The following is a 17,531-nucleotide window of genomic DNA, read 5'->3' on the forward strand; positions in this document are numbered from 1 at the left end:
ACACTAGTACAAAGACACACCTTGTTCATATTTGTGCTAACGTTGAAACTACAGATGACCAAAGCATATAACATTCTGTGCTGCTTGATACTAAGTTTTTGAGATGATCCTATCAAGGGCTCAGAAGATTTCACTTCCTCCTAATCCCACCTTGTGGCTACCACCAAAATTATACCTTCCGTGCGATTTCCAACTCTTGGAGCAAAGTTCTCTCCCCTTTTGTCTCCTCTTTGAAAAGGAGCAAGAGTCAAATATAAGCATTTGTTCCTCCATCTTCATCTCATTCCAACTATTAATCACCCAGAGTAATTGGGATTGGTCCTATCGTGAGGCTAAGGAGGCAATTGCAACTGGTGAAACAACTGGTTTTAGTATTGCAAAACAGTAGCAAATGTTGTTGAGATGATGATGATGATATTCATTCTCCTACAAAGGTCATGAGGCTTTCTGTTCAGTTATCAGGATAACAAACTAGCCTTAGATAATATGCATCTTGACTTTGGAGTGAGTGAGAATTCTTCCTCTTTAGGCAACAAATGTATGAACTGGCCCCAGATATATGAAATTGAGAAAGTGTAGTAGGTTCAAGGAACATCTTCCAGAATTCTCCATAACTTATCATATTGTTCATATACATATACATATGGGCCTCTGGTGGCTCAGCAGACTAAGTCTGTCTGTTATTAACACAGCTGCTTGCAATTATTGCAAGTTCAAGTCCCACCAGGCCCAAGGTTGACTCAGCCTTCCATCCTTTATAAGGTAGGTAAAATGAGGACCCAGATTGTTGGGGGCAATAAAAGTTGACTTTGTATATAATATACAAATGGATGAAGACTATTGCTTAACACAGTGTAAGCCGCCCTGAGTCTTCGGAGAATGGCGGGATATAAATTCAAATTTTAAAAAATTTATATATATATATATATATACACACATACACATGTTGGCATGTCACATTTATTTATTTATTTATTTATTTATTTATTTATTATTTATTTATCACAACAGTATACATAAGCATAAGCATGAAATAACTATACGATATATAAGCATATATATAATCATAAGTATGGAATAACTATATGAAATTGGATACAATCAAAGGGAACATTAGGACAGGTACGGTAGGCACGTTGGTGCTCTTATGCACGCCCCTTACAGACATCTTTTTTTTTTTTTTTTGATTTTTATACCGCCCTTCTCCCGAAGGACTCAGGGCGGTGTACAGGCATAATAAAACCGACAATACAATATACAAGTTTAAAATACGATTTAAAAAACTTATTTTAAATTAGCCCAATAATTAAAATTTACCATACTAAGAAAACCCCGTTTAAAATTAATAAATTTAAACATTAAAATCCCAATTTAAGCCAGCCCTGCGCGGATAAAAAGATGAGTCTTGAGTTCGCGACGAAATGCCCGAGGGTGGGGTTTTGGGCGAAACCCGGGGGGAAGTCCGTCCCAGAGTGTGGGAGCCCCCACAGAGAAGGCCCTTCCCCTGGGGGCCGCCAGCCGACATTGTTTGGCGGACGGCACCCTGAGAAGTCCCTCTCTATGGGAGCGTACGGGTCGGTGGGAGGCGTGTGGTAACAGCAGGCGGTCCCGTAAGTACCCAGGTCCTAAGCCATGGAGCGATTTAAAGGTCATAACCAACACCTTAAAGTGCACCCGGAAGGCCACAGGCAGCCAGTGCAGTCTGCGCAGGGGCGGTGTTACATGGGAGCTACGCGTAGCTCCCTCTATAACCCGCGCAGCTGCATTCTGGACTAACTGAAGCCTCCGAGCGCACTTCAAGGGGAGCCCCATGTAGAGAGCATTACAGTAATCCAAGCGAGAGGTAACGAGCGCATGAGTGACTGTGCATAAGGCATCCCGATCAAGGAAGGGGGGTGAGGTCAATAGTAGATAGTTTTTGGTTAAAGCTTTGAGGATTTTGGGAAGAGACCACAGAGTCAGGTAGTGCATTCCAGGCATTAACAACTCTGTTACTGAAGTCATATTTTCTGCAATCAAGATTGGAGCAGTTAACATTAAGCTTAAATCTATTGTGTGCTCGTGTATTGTTGTGATTGAAGCTGAAGTAGTCTTCAACAGGAAGGACGTTGTAACAGATGATTCTATGAGTTAAACTCAGGTCATGTCAAAGGCGGCGGAGTTCTAAATTTTCTAAACCCAGAATTTCAAGTCTGGTGGCATAAGGTATTTTGTTGTAATCAGAGGAGTGGAGAACTCTTCTTGTAAAATATTTCTGGACACGCTCAATTGTATTAATGTCCGAAATGAGGTATGGGTTCCAGACAGGCGAGCTGTATTCAAGAATTGGTCTAGTGAATGTTTTATATGCTCTGTTTAGTAGTATAGTATTTCTGGAGAAGAAGCTATGCAAGATTAAGTTTACAACTCGTAAAGCCTTTTTTACGATGTAGTTGCAGTGGGCTTTGGCACGTAGATCATTTGATATGAAAACTCCAAGGTCTTTAACGGGGTGGGGGTCATCTACAAGATAATGTCCATCAAGCTTGTATTTAGTGTTCAGATTCTTTTTCCAGTGTGTAAGACAGAGCATTTGCTGGTTGAGATTTGGAGTTGCCAAGTTTTTGACCATTCCGACACAAAGTCAAGGTCTTTTTGAAGAGTAGCTGTATTGTTGGTAGTGTTGAACAGTTTAACATCGTCAGTGAAGAGAACACAATTACTTATAATATGGTCACAGAGATCATTAATGTATAATATGAAGAGTGTTGGTCCAAGAACATTGCCTTGTGGAATGCCGCTATTGACAGGAACAGGATTTGATAGGGCATTGCCTATTTTGACCACTTGTTGTCTGTTTGACAGGAAAGCTGTTATCCAATTGTGGAGGAGTCCGGAGATGCAGTAGGATTTTAGTTTTAGGAGAAGTTTGTCATGTACCACAGAGTCAAAAGTTTTACAGAAGTCTATGTAAATTGCATCTATTGCTTTGCCCTGATCAAGATTTGTAGTCCATATGTTTTTGCATTGATGAAGTTGTAAATTACAGGATAATTTTTTTCTGAAACCAAATTGTTTATTAGAGAGTAGGTTGTTTGTTTCTAGGTGGAGGGTACTGGATTGGTTGATGATTCCATTACTTTGCAGGTGACGCAGCATAAAGAGATTGGTCTGTAATTTTCAACTGGGCTGGGGTCTCCTTTTTTGAAGACAGGGATGACTGTGGCTAGTGACCAAAGTTTGGGAAGGGAACTGGTCGTGAAAGCTTTTTCAAAGATTATGCTTAGGGGTTCTGCTATATTAGTGGAAATAATAATAATAATAATAATAATAATAATAATAATAATAATAATAATAATAATAATAATAATAATAATAATAATAATTTAATTTGTATACCGCCCTTCTCCCGAAGGACTCAGGGCGGTGAACAGGCAAATAAAATACAAACAGAAATATACACAATATTAAAACAACCCTTAAGCTTTTTTAAGAAGTATGCACATAGTCCATCAGGTCCAATAGATGGTTTCAGTTTGTGAAGGGCCTTTTCAACATTATCTTCTGTGAAATCTATTTGTGTTAGGTCACTGTACTCATTGTTGGTACGACTGGGGAATGTTGGCTATGAGCCATTACATACCGATATATTTCCAACTTTTTGCTTGCATTTACAGTTTGTGACTAACCTCGGTATAAAACTGACATTATGCAAGGATTTGTAAAAGAATAATGCTTTAGCCACATGATGCCAGAATTTTCTGCAGAGTAGCTAGCATCTATATGTGTACATTTTAAAATCCTTATAAAATATCATTCCTACTTGCAAATCATTCCCACAGAGAAAGCTTGATCAATCAAGAAATATGGGACACCCTGTTGAGCAAACCTACTTTATTTCATTCAATGTCTTTTAGGATTATTCCCCACTTCCCGGCACTCTCAGCACTGTTCTCCTTCTCTGGGATATGTAAAAGAAGAGCTTTTATATTAAATAGGAAAGTGTAACAGCTGGATATTGCTAATAAAAACATTTGCTTTGCATGGTTAATACAGTTTGCCACTAGAACGGAATGCTAAACACATTCAAGGGCCAGGATGCTTGATTTCTATCCCATTTCTCTTCTGCAGAGCCATTTGTAAGAAAGAAGGCACTTGCAGGCAGCATACAGCAATTCAAATTTTACCCCGAACACCGGAAAAAAAGACAGAACAAAGCGAGTGTGATTGAGCAGGGGAAGTGGGTATTTTCTAAGAATCTTGTCAAAAAGTTTGTTAAAATTAAAACAAATACAAGCTCTGTCTCTCTAGCCAAGACATATTTCCTGGAAAACATGGGACGGTCGTTTACATAGGATTTCCATGTTTTGTTTTTAAAAGCATATATAATTTTAGTAAACACTGGGTGTTGGGGGGGGGGAAATCAGACCTGATGAACTTTAACATGTTTTTCCTCCTATCATACCCTGAGTTCTAATTTAAAAATCAGATGAGCGTTAAGGAAAACACATTGTGATTTATATTAAGGCAACAATTTGAAGGGAAAGGATTGCTCCCATCAACTCCACAGTTCTCTTGCCCAGGTTTCCAGAGGAATAAATCACACAAGGATGTTATCATTATCCGTGCAGTTTCCTTCCTAAAATCCCATGGATTATAGGGATTTCTGATCTAATTGTTTCAGCTCTAAGACTTTAGTTTACTCAATGGTCTATAAGTGGTGGGATTCAGCCGGTTCACACCTATTCGGGAGAACCGGTTGTTAACTGCAGTTCAGAGAACCGATTGTTGGAAGAAATCTTATTTTGTTTTTTTCCACTTTACAGGGCTAATCCTGTAAGGAAGGCAGGAAGCAAACATTCTGGTATTGTTCCTAGCCTAATTTTTATTGCCCTGCTTACAGAAACTGCCTCTCTGGTTAACCCTTATTACATTGTAACAGTAATGTGAAGCGCCCATCGGCGTGAGCAACATTAAGTTGGCCACACCTACACGGTCACATGACCATCGAGCCACACCTACCCAGCTGGTCATTAGAGGTTGTTAAATTATTTGAATCCCACCACTGATTATAGTCAAAGGTAAAAAGAAGGCTTTCCAATATTTTACACTGCCGGCAACCTCTGAACAGTTGCCACATGCTCATCTGTTTCTATTCACCATTGCAGCTACACATCAGAAATAAAACTCAAATAGATTCACCAGTTTAAAGTTTATCCCAGTTAAATTTAACTCTCTTCCATCTTCTATCTAGTAAAGTGTACCCTAGGTTTCAGACCTTGTTTTAGGAGCATTGTAATAAGTGCACAAAAATTAGCAGTTTAATGCACAACATCAATAGCTTATCAGTATATACTGGTTGACGAATTTTCCTTACTTACTCCCAATCTAGCTCCTTTTGTAATAGGCAGTATAAACATATTACACAGCCCACCCACTATAAAATATTCTTTGGAGTGCCAATTTCTTCAACTCGGAGTTCACCTCAAAAAATATTGCTGGAGGAAATTATGGCATCTATGCAGTGGTGGGATTCAAGTAATTTAACAACCGGTTCTCTGCCCTAATGATTTCTTCCAACAACCAGTTTGCCAAACTGTTCAGAAAGTTAACAACCAGTTCTCCCGAAGTGGTGCGAACTGGCTGAATCCCACCACTGACTATCTATGCATCTATGAGGCTTGCTCACCTTTTTGGTTTCCAAGTCATTCTAGTCAGTCCCAAAGGTGTTGTCATAAGAATGTCATATTGATACAATGACACCCCCCTCCCCCGCTTTACAGCACTCTCTAAGCCGTTTACAAAGTCAAAAATCTGGGTCCTCATTTTGCTGCCACCATTGCTACCGGTTCAGGTGATGCGGTCCAAACAAGGAGCATTTCACCCTGCAACAGGGATTCAAATAGGACTGACACGAACTGCATTGTAGTTTATTGTTATCGTTGATGAATTAAATGTGCTTATGACTGTATGTTATTGCCATAATCAATTCTGCAAATTTAGCTATCAAGCTATACCCTTTGAATGGTTTACTATAAGGAGGGAAGGTAGATTGCTGGACTAAACAGTGCAGACAAGCTTTCACAGAATCAAGGAAAATTGTGACATCAGATGCAGTGCTGAAACATTATAGCCTCGGTTTACCAGTGACAATGGGTTGAGATGCCTCTCCATGTGGCAGTGGTATACAGCACAGAAGAAAGAAAGCAGTGAATGCCCAATAGCCTTTACATCACACCTTTTCACGGCTGCAAATAAAAATTATGCACAAGCAGAAAGGGAAGTACGGAGACTGGTTTAATCAGTTTAATCCAGACCTCGCACAAAAGGAAGTTTACCCTCATCGCTGACTATAAGCCGCTGCTGTCAATCTTCAGTCCACAAAATAGCATTCTATTTTCAGCTGCTTTTCAAAGGCAGCACAAAGTTTTGCCCTTAGAGCAGGGGTCTCCAACCTTGGCAATTTTAAACCTGGTGGACTTCAACTCCCAGAATTCCCCAGCCAGCAAAGCTGACTTTGAAGAGTTGAAGTCTGCCAGGCTTAAAGGTGCCAAAGTTGGAGACCCCTGCCTTAGAGGACACATTTTAAAAGGTTATACAATCATGCAACAGTATTTGGTTTGTCTTGTTTATCTTTATAAGGAAAACAGCCTAAAAATCCACATCAGGTGGGGCTTCCTTGGACATCTTTTCCCCTCACACAGATTGAAAGTCTTCCCATTGTAGCCGAGACTACTTTTATTGAGTCAAGTATCCCAATACATCTTGAAAAAGAATGTTATCAGATTTATATATAATATCAATGTTATATTGGCCAGCTGCACATAGATTGATTGAAAGCGTTATTCATACCTTCTGAACAATATCTTGAGAAACTATCCCACTGAATCAAAAGCTTAAAATTTGCTATTTGCATAGCATAATGAAGTATCAGAATAAATCAACATGCCAGTAATGTTCTGAGATCGTGCCTTAAGTTCATGCTGGACCTTTTCCAAGCTAATTTGAGGTGTTCGGGACAAACATCTGAAGCGAGTTGAGCAATCTAATCATGCTGAAACAAGGCTCTTCCCCACTGGACAACCTGTACTAGCAAGAAGCTATATAAGTAGGCAACTGGAAAGATTGAGGAAAGACCTGGATTTCTTTCTTACATTGCAAAGATTGCTGCTGCTCAGATTCGGAGAGACACATTGACTGGAGAAGGTGCAGAAAGGCGCCCTTGATGCGGTTGGAGATTCAACTTTAATTTGTGAATTAGCATCAGAAGCGTCTGCCCCCAAAGTAGGCACACAATGGATGGTTGTTCCACAATGACCTGCATTGTTGGACACATCAAGCATTCCTGCCAAGCAGGAAGTGATGGGTGGTATCCATTTCGCAAAGAAAAGCTACCACGGTGCTTAGATTTGTAGATATAGTAGGGTCTGTATTTCAGAAGGGAAGGATGTAGTGAAGGGGTATCACACTTGCGACCCACGGGCCAGATGCAAGTCATACGCTGGCCACCCCCACCCCCATTTTAGTGAAGGGGAGGGAAGTCACGATATGTCATGTGATGACAATGTGATGACGCAAGTTTGACACTCCTGATGTAGTGCATTCTTATTATTACTTGATAAATTAAGCATGCTTCTTATGATCACTCATTGACCCTAGGTTGCTATTCCTGACTCTAGGATTTTTTGTTTCATTAGTATAAAAAAAAAAAGGCAACACACATTTTTCATGGTGTACGTTTTCTTCTGTGCATTTCTGGTCTTTCCTGGAACAATTTCCACATCCCACGTTGTACATTACTACTTCCAACTAGGATCTAAGAAAGCAGTGACTTATCTCAACAAACTCCAGCCTTGAAATTACCTCAGCCTCCACAATCTTACACTTGTCAAGCATTAATCCTGCTTTATCAGTCTCCTTCTCTCCTTGACCTCCGGCTTAAGCTACATTCTAAAGATTCTTTTCCGTATCAGGTCTTAATGGTGAACGACTCAGAGAATTCCCCTCAGCTTTTCTCAAGACCAAACCTTCTTCAGAAATATTGTGTGGGATGACACTAGAAAAACAACAGCTGGATTTCAGTTCAAAGTACAGGGAGAAATGAGATTACACTGACCGTGTTGCTCAGAGGCATTTTTTTCATCCTTTTCTCTATTTTGTCATTTTTCAAATAGCTGATGAAAATGAAAAACCCCTTTGTTTAACAAACACATTAGTGTTAGGCCCTCACAGACACACATATTCAAGTGATTAAATATTGCTCCATTGTTGATTCCCTTCCTCAAAAGCCAATATATGGCCCATGTTCCATGTTATTAACTTCTGTAATATTTAACTAAGATTTATTGCTTCCTGGGCAAAAAAGATGATTAAGAGCTGAAGCCCGGTGTGCAAAGTATGTTTTATGTGTGGACACAATGGTTTGAATTTCCTGCCTTTTTTATTTTGTAGAATATCAGTTCTTCCTGGTGCTACTCTGTTTACTTTATTACTAATTTAAACTTCTGTAAGGCTTCTCAGTTGAATCAAACAGGATCAACCATCCAGTCACGGTTAATCATCTCTTATCATAGTGATCTGTTTTAGTTCTGCAGACACACTTTGTGAAAAATATAAACTTAGACGAGGATATCTGCAATGAAGACAGACATAAAAATTCCATTCAGTTTTTATGTGACCTTCCCTTTCCTTTTCTATTAGTTGAGTTGCCATCTTCTCTTTCTCCTTTAATCCTTCAACCGGCCCATTATCATGGCTCTTTCTTTATAATAAACTGGAAGGTATTGATTTATGGAGAAGAAATGCAAATCTGTGATTTGTCAGTCCTCAGGATAAAGGCTGGAACTCTGCCAAATCACTGCCAGCATCTGGAAAATAGCTGTTTCTGGCAACAATGATTTGAACTGAAATCCAGAAGTAGCAAAGGAAAAGATGTAAATTCAGGGTTCAAGAGATGGTTTGGAAGGTTGAAATCTCAGTTCACAGGATGTTTGTGTTATATACCATATAAGGAGTGTGCATAGTTTTCACTCAGGTCCTCCAAAAAGGCAGGAAAATACTTGATATCTCATTGGCTAAGCTGTCTGGCAGCCCTCTATATAAAAAGGACACTGCCAGACTAGCACTCAGTTGGGTTGGGCTGGTCTACTAGTAAAGAGCTGTTGTTACTAAAAGAGCTATGTCCGTCTCTTCCATCATCCGATCTAACAGTTTGTAAATGGAAACTCTTATGATAGACATCTCCAACTCCAAATGGATTGAACTACAGCTCCTATCATTCCCAGGCAGTGTATCCATTCACTATTATGGGCCTCTTGATGCTGAAGTTGTAATTCGCTGCACCTGGTACCTAGAGGACATCAAATTGGAAAAAGGTGTTCTAAAACAGCTTCAGCTAAAGAGCTTACTTTCAGTGTAGGCACATTGTTCTTCTATAAGTACCCATAAGAGGGCCAGTTTGGGCCAGTCACTCTCTCTGAGCCCCAGGAAGGAGGTACTTCTGAGAACCTGAAAGAAAACTGTGAGGATAAGCCCCAGCAGTCGCCAGGAATCAATACTGACTTGCTGGCACAAGAAAAAATTTGACATGGGGACATCTCGTGGTCCATTGTATTTATTTTCAAGATCCTGATTCCCCTTTAAGATACTAGCTCTCATGAAATGCCTTGTAATGGGGAGCAAAGCAAAAGTTCCTTTCAAAGATTTGCAGTATGTTAGAGTTTTGTTCAATATACTAAATGTTCATAATGAGCAAGATACGTTCACAGGAAGGAGGAAGAAGAACTTAAATAAGAACAATAATATTTACTGTTGTACCAAAGCTTCAGGCCTTTTGCCTACTTCTGGTTTGAGTAGGGAATGTACAGTAAGAACTCAAATCCTTTCAAGATTTTGGCTTTTAAAATACCTTAGAATGAAGCTACAGGTAGTTCTTGAGTTATGTCCACAATTGGGACCAAAAATTCTGTTGATAAGCAAGGTGTTTTTTTTTGGTTTTTTTTTGTTTACATTTATACCCCGCCCTTCTCCGAAGACTCAGGGCGGCTTACAATGTATAAGGCAATAGTCTCATTCTATTTGTATATTTATATACAAAGTCAACTTATTGCCCCCCCAACAATCTGGGTCCTCATTTTACCTACCTTATAAAGGATGGAAGGCTGAGTCAACCTTGGGCCGGGCTCGAACCTGCAGTAATTGCAGGCTGCTGTGTTCTAATAACAGGCTTCTCTATTGCCTGAGCTATCCCGGTGGTTGTTAAGTGAGTTGTAGTACCTGATTATTTTTTTTGCCGTTGTTGTTAAGCGAATTACGGCAGTTGTTAAGCCAATCACACAATCATTAAGCAAATAGTGCTTCTCCCACTGAATTTGCTTGTCAGCGATCACCTCATTACAAATGGAGATTACATGACTTTCAAACACTGAGCCACTGTAAATCCATGCTAGTCACCAAGCACCCAAATTCTGAGGACACAATTGTGGGGGATTCTGGGTTATTACCCCCGCCCACCCGCCCGAGAGCAATCCTGTCCTATATCGCTGTGTTTTTTATGCCGCATGCATGTATGGAGGGCACTCATGAGCGAATTGCCGTGTTGTTTGACATTGCACGCATGTGCTGATGGCGTGCGTGAGCGAATTGCCATCTTTTGTGATGCCGCACGCATGAGTGGATGGCGCACGCACGCTCACATTTCCGGTGCTGGACGAACCGGTTGCTACAGTATATGAATCCCACCCCTGTTTATAACACTTAATCTTTGTAACTCATACAGGATGTCCTGTTCTTTGCCTGTTCGTCTTTATATGAAGTATGGAAAAGGGAGAGCTCTTCAATGCTAACCCAGGTTCACTTTTTGAGGCTGTACTGCTATTTCGTCAGTCACCATATTGAAAAATCACGACTTGCTGATTTTCAGCATTAATTCTAGAAGCAGGTTTTTTTTCTTCATTTGCTTGACCTCGTTCAGCACTTTTTTTAAAAAAAAAAAATTAAAACATTTTTCAGATTCCTTTTTTTTTTTTCAGGTGTGGAGAAAATCGTTCAGCAGTACAAAACAAACTTTATTTTGTTTTGCTGGACGCTGGCTGGTCCATAAAAGATTGAGGAGATATTGTCAGGAGCAATGATTATATTTGAACTTCTTTTGCCTTATTAAAATAGGCTTGTTCCTCCAAACAGCAGCTTCTGAAATGTCCAAGAAAGCAGGGTTTGCGTGCCAGATCTGAGCTGTAGAATCCTGGAAAATCAGTAGATTTCAGCCAGGAGTTGGAGATTTTCGCAGTTCGGATATGCTTGCCTTGTTTCATATTCTATATCAGAGGTCACCAACCTTTTGGACCTAAGGGACCATTAAATTCATAATTTTAAATCCTGAGGACCACTAATATGAATTTTTTAAAAAAGATAAATACTATTTAGTACTGTAAAGTCCAATATTAATATGTGTAAGCTTGTAAATGCCAAACAAGAAACTTAAACAGAGGCTTGGAAGTTAGTCCATGTGGCATTTATTTATTTATTTATTTATTTAATTAGATTTTTATACCGCCCTTCTCCGGAAGAACTCAGGGCGGTTTACAGCCAGATAAAACAGAGCAGCAATATAAATACAAGATAAAATACTATTTAAAAAACTTATTCAATTTGGCCCAGGTTAAGATAAATTTAAAACAATAAAACCCATTAAAAATTAAAACCATATAAAATCTAAAATCCTATGCCAGTCCTGCACGAATGAACAAATATGTCTTCAGCTCGCGGTGAAAGGTTCGAAGGTCAGGAAGTTGGCGGAATCCTGTGGGAAGTTCGTTCCAGAGGGTAGGAGCCCACACAGAAAAGGCCCTTCTCCTGGGGGGCCGCCAGCCGACATTGCTTGCCGGCATGTTTGTGTTATAACTACAAAAGGCATAATATATATGTCAATGTCACAGGAAACAAATATTTGCATCATGCAGGTATACATAGACATCATATACATATATATTCTAGTATTTCAGTATATCTATTCCCTTACAGTGCAATATAAAAAATGCAAATAATTTTTCTGTGGACCACCAAAATTTTCTCGCGGACCACCAGTGGTGCACGGACCACTGGTTGGTGATCACTGTTCTATATCACAATTGTTATCAGCACATACAGCAGAGTTACACAAGTGTAAAAAGAGGAAATGACATCATCTTAATGATCACTCCTTTAATATCTATAGTGATAAAACCTGGGTGGGGAAAATGTTCTGCTAGTCACAGTGATGTTAGATCCAGCCCTTGGGGATTCCCACCCACCACCATCCCTTTTAAGAATATCATAAAAGATACTAGGCATATTTTCTATCAACCTGGTGTTCATTTCAACAGGAAAATGTTCTCCCATACTATGCTTTGGCTCCTTACATTTGTTTTTATTTATTCGTGTTGCCTTGCAAAGAATGTGGACATAAGAATTTTAATTCACTGACTTGCCCTTGTCTTTTGATAACTGTATGCTACGTTGAGCTAAATAATATTATAAAGAAAGAATTTCTTCTCTGTCTTAAATTAGTTGTTTTAATGGTCTGTGTTCTTAGTTATTATGCATAATCATTGTTTTGGTTTAAACAACCAATCAAGCAAAGATTAGTACTGGCAGATTTGGCACAAAGCTGGGTGGCTTAAACTTCAGTATGATTTGGAACATCCATTTCAGTTATCTCCTTCCATGCCCATAAATCCCCAATGCATTTAATTTTATTGTGCTCTTCTAATAGCAATAGCAACAGTACTTAGACTTATATACCACTCCAGAGTGCTTTACAGCAATGGTCACCAACTGGTGGTCCATGGACCACTGGTGGTCCATGAGAAAATTTTGGTGGTCTGCAGAAAAATTATTTGCATTTTTTATATTGCGCTAAATCAGGTGTCCTCAAACTACGACCCCTGGGACGGATATGTGCAATGAACATTTGTGTTGCTGCAGAGACTCTCCCCCTTTGGGGTCTTCTTGTGAGGGTTGGGGGGCCAGAAATTCTGACTTGGGGTCTGCTTAATCCTCCTGGTGTGGGGGTCTGGGCGAAGGCTGGAGGGAAGTGCCGCTGGTGGCGAAGAGCTGGAGGGCCTTGTACCAGTGGGACTGCCTCATGGTCTGGAACTGGCTGACCATCTCAGCCCATTAAGCCTCCAGACACCTTGCACTCCCGCAGGTCTTCCCTCTGCTTGAAAAGCCTATGCTCCTAGTCCTCAGTGAGGTGCTTCTGCTGAACCTCCTTCTCGGTCAGATCCAATTTGAACTGAGCCAGCTGTTTTGCCAACTCTTTCTCGTGGTGGCTGCTTAGCTCCAACAACTGTTTCCTGTTGGGGTCCTAAGGAGCCCGAGTGGGCAGGCGAGGAGTGGCTGGGAGGGGAGGGGTGAGTAGCGGCTGGCGAGGCAATCCTCGACATGAGTGCCATCGAGTTGGCCACGTCCACCAAGCCGGTCTTTAGGCAGATCATATTAGTGGTCCACGGGATTTAAAATTATGAATTTAGTGGTCCCTGAGGTCCGAAAGGTTGGGGATCCCTGCTTTACAGCCCTCTCTAAGCGGTTTACAGGGTCAGCACATTGCCCCCAACAATCTGGCTCCCCCTAATGAGATGATGGAGAGAATAATCCTGCTTCAGTTATGATACAGAGTTCAACACTACAAGCATTTTAATGCACTGCATAGGTTTCATCCCTACCCCAACCCTACTGTAACATTCATAATAAAATATGAGAGCCAGTCACTCACTCAAACTCTCTCTCCCTCCCAGCCCAACCCACCTCACAGGGTTGTTGTTGTGGGAAAACTAGGAGGAGTAAGGCGTGGTAGGTATGTTTGCTGATGAGTTATTTATAAAAATATGAAGGATAGGAAATAAATAAAGTCAAGAGCCAATTACGGGGAACATTTATCAATGTTATTTATCATAAGGAGAAAAGTAGTGAAATAATAATAATTTTTTTTCATTTTTTAAGTTGGAGGATAGCCTGGATAACCTCACCCATGAATTCTTAGAATATTCTGCATAAAGGTGTTCAATTACCTTTTGTCACACAGGATGCAATTTAACTATTTAATAAGGAGCCAACACTGCCAATTTACTTCACTCGGCCCAATTAATAAGTGCTGAGGCTAATGGAAGGGATGTTCTGGCTGATACATGCTAGGCATTCATTAATGCACTTTCCCAGTAGGCTGGTCCCCTGCGCTCGGTTGCATTAGCTCACCCCATGCATCTACTCACTCCCATCACCAATTGTTGGCATGTCATCACTACTGATGCCCATACTGGCACATGTAGGCTAGTCAAAATGTATTATTTAATTAGGCTGCTAAAAAAAAGTAAACGTATGGAAATATAACAGCGTGAAAGAACATATAAATGGATATTTTCACACAATTCACATTACATATGGTGAGACTGAAGTGCTGAACTGAAATGACAGGGGTGGAGGCATTCAAGATAATAAGAATCTAATAGAATAGAATAGAATAGAATAGAATAGAATAGAATAGAATAGAATAGAATAGAATAGAATAGAATAGAATAGAATAGGCAACATTATATAATATATAGTATATAATATATTAGTATATAGTATATTATACATTCTATATCTAATATATAATATAATCTAGGCTGTGTCATATCTTACAGAGAACAAAAGGGCATTGACTTTGTATTTATTGGCAAAGGGAATCCTTTGATAATCAGGAAATGCTGAAGGTTGAAGAAGTATTAAAATGCCTTTGTTGAAAAGGTCCAACGGGGGAAAGGGAATGAAAGGAAAACAGCTCTAGGAAAGGCAGAACAGGGTTGCCATCAGTGAAAGGTAGAGTGGCCCTTGAGGAGGCAGAAAGCAAGGTAAGGAAAGGAAAGGAACAGAAGGCAGAAATCGGAGTCTTGGAAGTAAAATTCCACCTTGGAACAAGTGGGAAAGCCCACTTGTGTTCCAGAAGTGAAATTGCCTGCTATCTTAGATGGGAAATCAATTTCTATATTCTTGGTATTTTCACTGTTGTTACTATTCTCTGACCAAGCCACAAATCTTAATTTATCAGTTATCAGTAATTTGCTGTCTGCTTCTCAGTGATATACAAGAAAGATTTTTATTAATCATTAATTATCATTATTATTATAAAAATTTGAAAACAAAAATCTTTGTATAAAGAAAGATTTTGGTTTAAGTAGCTAGGGTGATTTGGACTGTCTATTTGTTATGTTGTTTTCATTCCTGGGTTTAACTAACCTTTTTTTTTTAATTAAACTTTTTTTCAAATTTTGTTTAAGTCCCAGCATCCATATTTGGCAGGGATGTCAGATTGTAGACACCACCCATACACCCACACCAATAACTGTTTTTACATCCTGTGTATTCAGTCAGAGGGAAGCATCATAAATGAAGATACAACAATACAAGGTTTAGGGCCCTCCAGAGTCTGAGGAAACTTAGAGAGGACACAATTGCTGGAAACAATTTCTTGATTTCTATCTTGTAGCTTGAGGGAGGGGTAGGTGAATCACCTAACTGAAGGCATCTTTTAAAACAGGGGTCTCCAACCTTGGTCCCTTTAAGACTTGTGGACTTCAGCTCCTAGAGTCCCTCAGCCAGCAAAGCTGGCTGAGGAACTCTGGGAGTTGAAGTCCACAAGTCTTAAAGGGACCAAGGTTGGAGACCCCTGCTCTAAAACACACACAAAAATCTTAATATATCAGGAAGAGGATTGCTCTTCACTCATTATATACCAAGCAATGATGTCTGGCCTGTAGAAGTGTTGATTATTCAGCAGGAGACCCAAATAATAGTCAAACCTTTGTCAGCATTGACAAAATAACTAAAATCAGTTGTGCCACTCCTGCTCTAGCAGACAAAGCACCCAACTTTGGGGCGAGGGGTGTTAGACACTGCAGTGGACAGAAAACTACCAATAACTTTGCAGATCAATTTTGCAACGGGAAACCTGGAGATCTCTCTCCTTTCCATCTCCATTGCCCAGATTCGAGCTTGATATCGCTTCTCACTCTGCTCTCAGAATCCCAGTGAGATCTTCCCATGAATTTGGGGATTAGACTGCACTGCTAAATTTGCTAAACAAAGATCATAAGTCTAGATCAGGGATGTCAAACTCAAGGCACTCCGGCCTGCAGGGCCATCCTGGAAACAATGAAGGACCGGCCTGCAGTGCCTCTGCCAGCAAAAACTGAGCCCGGGAGGGCCGTGCTCCATTTTCACTGGCGGAGGGCTGCAGGACATCGAGCTGGCCATGGCCACGCCCACCCTGGCCACACCCACCCTGGCCATGCCCACTCACCCCCTCACTCCCCCTAGATCAGACACAACCCTGATGTGGCCCTCAATGAAATCGAGTTTGACACATCTGGCCTAGATGATTTTCAGAATAGTGTGGAAATTCTTACAGAAATATCTATCTATCTATTTATCTGTCTATCTATCTATCTATCTATCTATCTATCCATCTCCCCACATTCTAGAGATTTTCCTGGACTCATGACTCTTACCTGAACAGCAGGTGGCACCTGTGGGTAGGAGGGCCTTTGCACACTTCTGAGTGATTTGCCAGTTGTACACTCTTATCTGAATCGGAGGGGTGAAATACTGCCAGTTTGTTGTGTCTTGCCCGCTCTCACCGCAGCCGGGGCCTTCTTATCTGCTTCCGAACGCTGAGGAATGTCCTAGTATGCCTCCCGGCCCCAGCCCTGGCTCCATGCCCAGGCAAACGGAGCAACTAGACCCCTCCCCCTCCCCCACAGCATGTGAGCCTGAGGGAGGCCAATTACCAACAGCTGCCGACTGGAGTGACCTCGCTCAGAAGAATTGATAGGCGCGCCAGAAGGAAGGAGGCAGGCCTGGATAAGTGCTGAGTCATGGAGCCACACCCCATGGCCTATATAAAGGATCTGCTTTCTGGCATTCTCTGAGTCAAGCAAAGTCTAAACATATCTTGCTGAAGTCACTTTCTGGTCTCCTGCCTGCCCTGAGGACTTTGCTAGGACTTTGGCTTGCAGGGACCTGAAGGCAAGCTTTTTCTTTAATGGCTCCTGCTCTAAGGAATATCCTCCAGTTGGAGGTCAGAATGGCCGCAGCCTTGTTAGGCTTTCATAAGGCCCTAAAAACCTCACTATGTTCCTGAGTCTGGGGTGCTGAATGTGTTAAAGACCCCATTTCCTGGCTGTATTGCTAACTGGCCAGATATTTTGCTCTTGGGCATGTTGAATTGGATGTTTTTAATGTTTTTACTGGTTTTACTCTTTTTATTTTTAAATTGTAATGTCTATAGAGATTCTCAATCATACAGGTCATGGTTGCCCTGAAGGTGCTTTTTCAAGAGGCAACTGGACTTTCTGGTGAAGCTTCTTGGGTGAGAAGCGAAACATCTTCGAAGAAAAACCAGAAAGTCCAGTTGCCTCCTTAAATCGTAATATATTTTCTGAATTGTAAAGTACCCAAAGTCATTGACTAAGATGAGCGGCCACAGAAATTGAATAAACCAACAATATAGGAGTTACCGTATATACTCGAGTATA

The 17,531-nt window shown here is 40.6% G+C and overlaps 1 long non-coding RNA gene across 1 annotated transcript in view; it reads left to right on the forward strand.

Moving 5' to 3' along the window:
* LOC131202044 (uncharacterized) overlaps positions 1-17,531 on the forward strand; it is a 41,302-nt gene that overhangs the window by 20,813 nt on the left and 2,958 nt on the right. The gene's annotated exons all lie outside the window — the stretch shown is intronic.

Source organism: Ahaetulla prasina, chromosome 1 (genome assembly GCF_028640845.1).
Source record: "Ahaetulla prasina isolate Xishuangbanna chromosome 1, ASM2864084v1, whole genome shotgun sequence".
Taxonomy (NCBI): domain Eukaryota; kingdom Metazoa; phylum Chordata; class Lepidosauria; order Squamata; family Colubridae; genus Ahaetulla; species Ahaetulla prasina.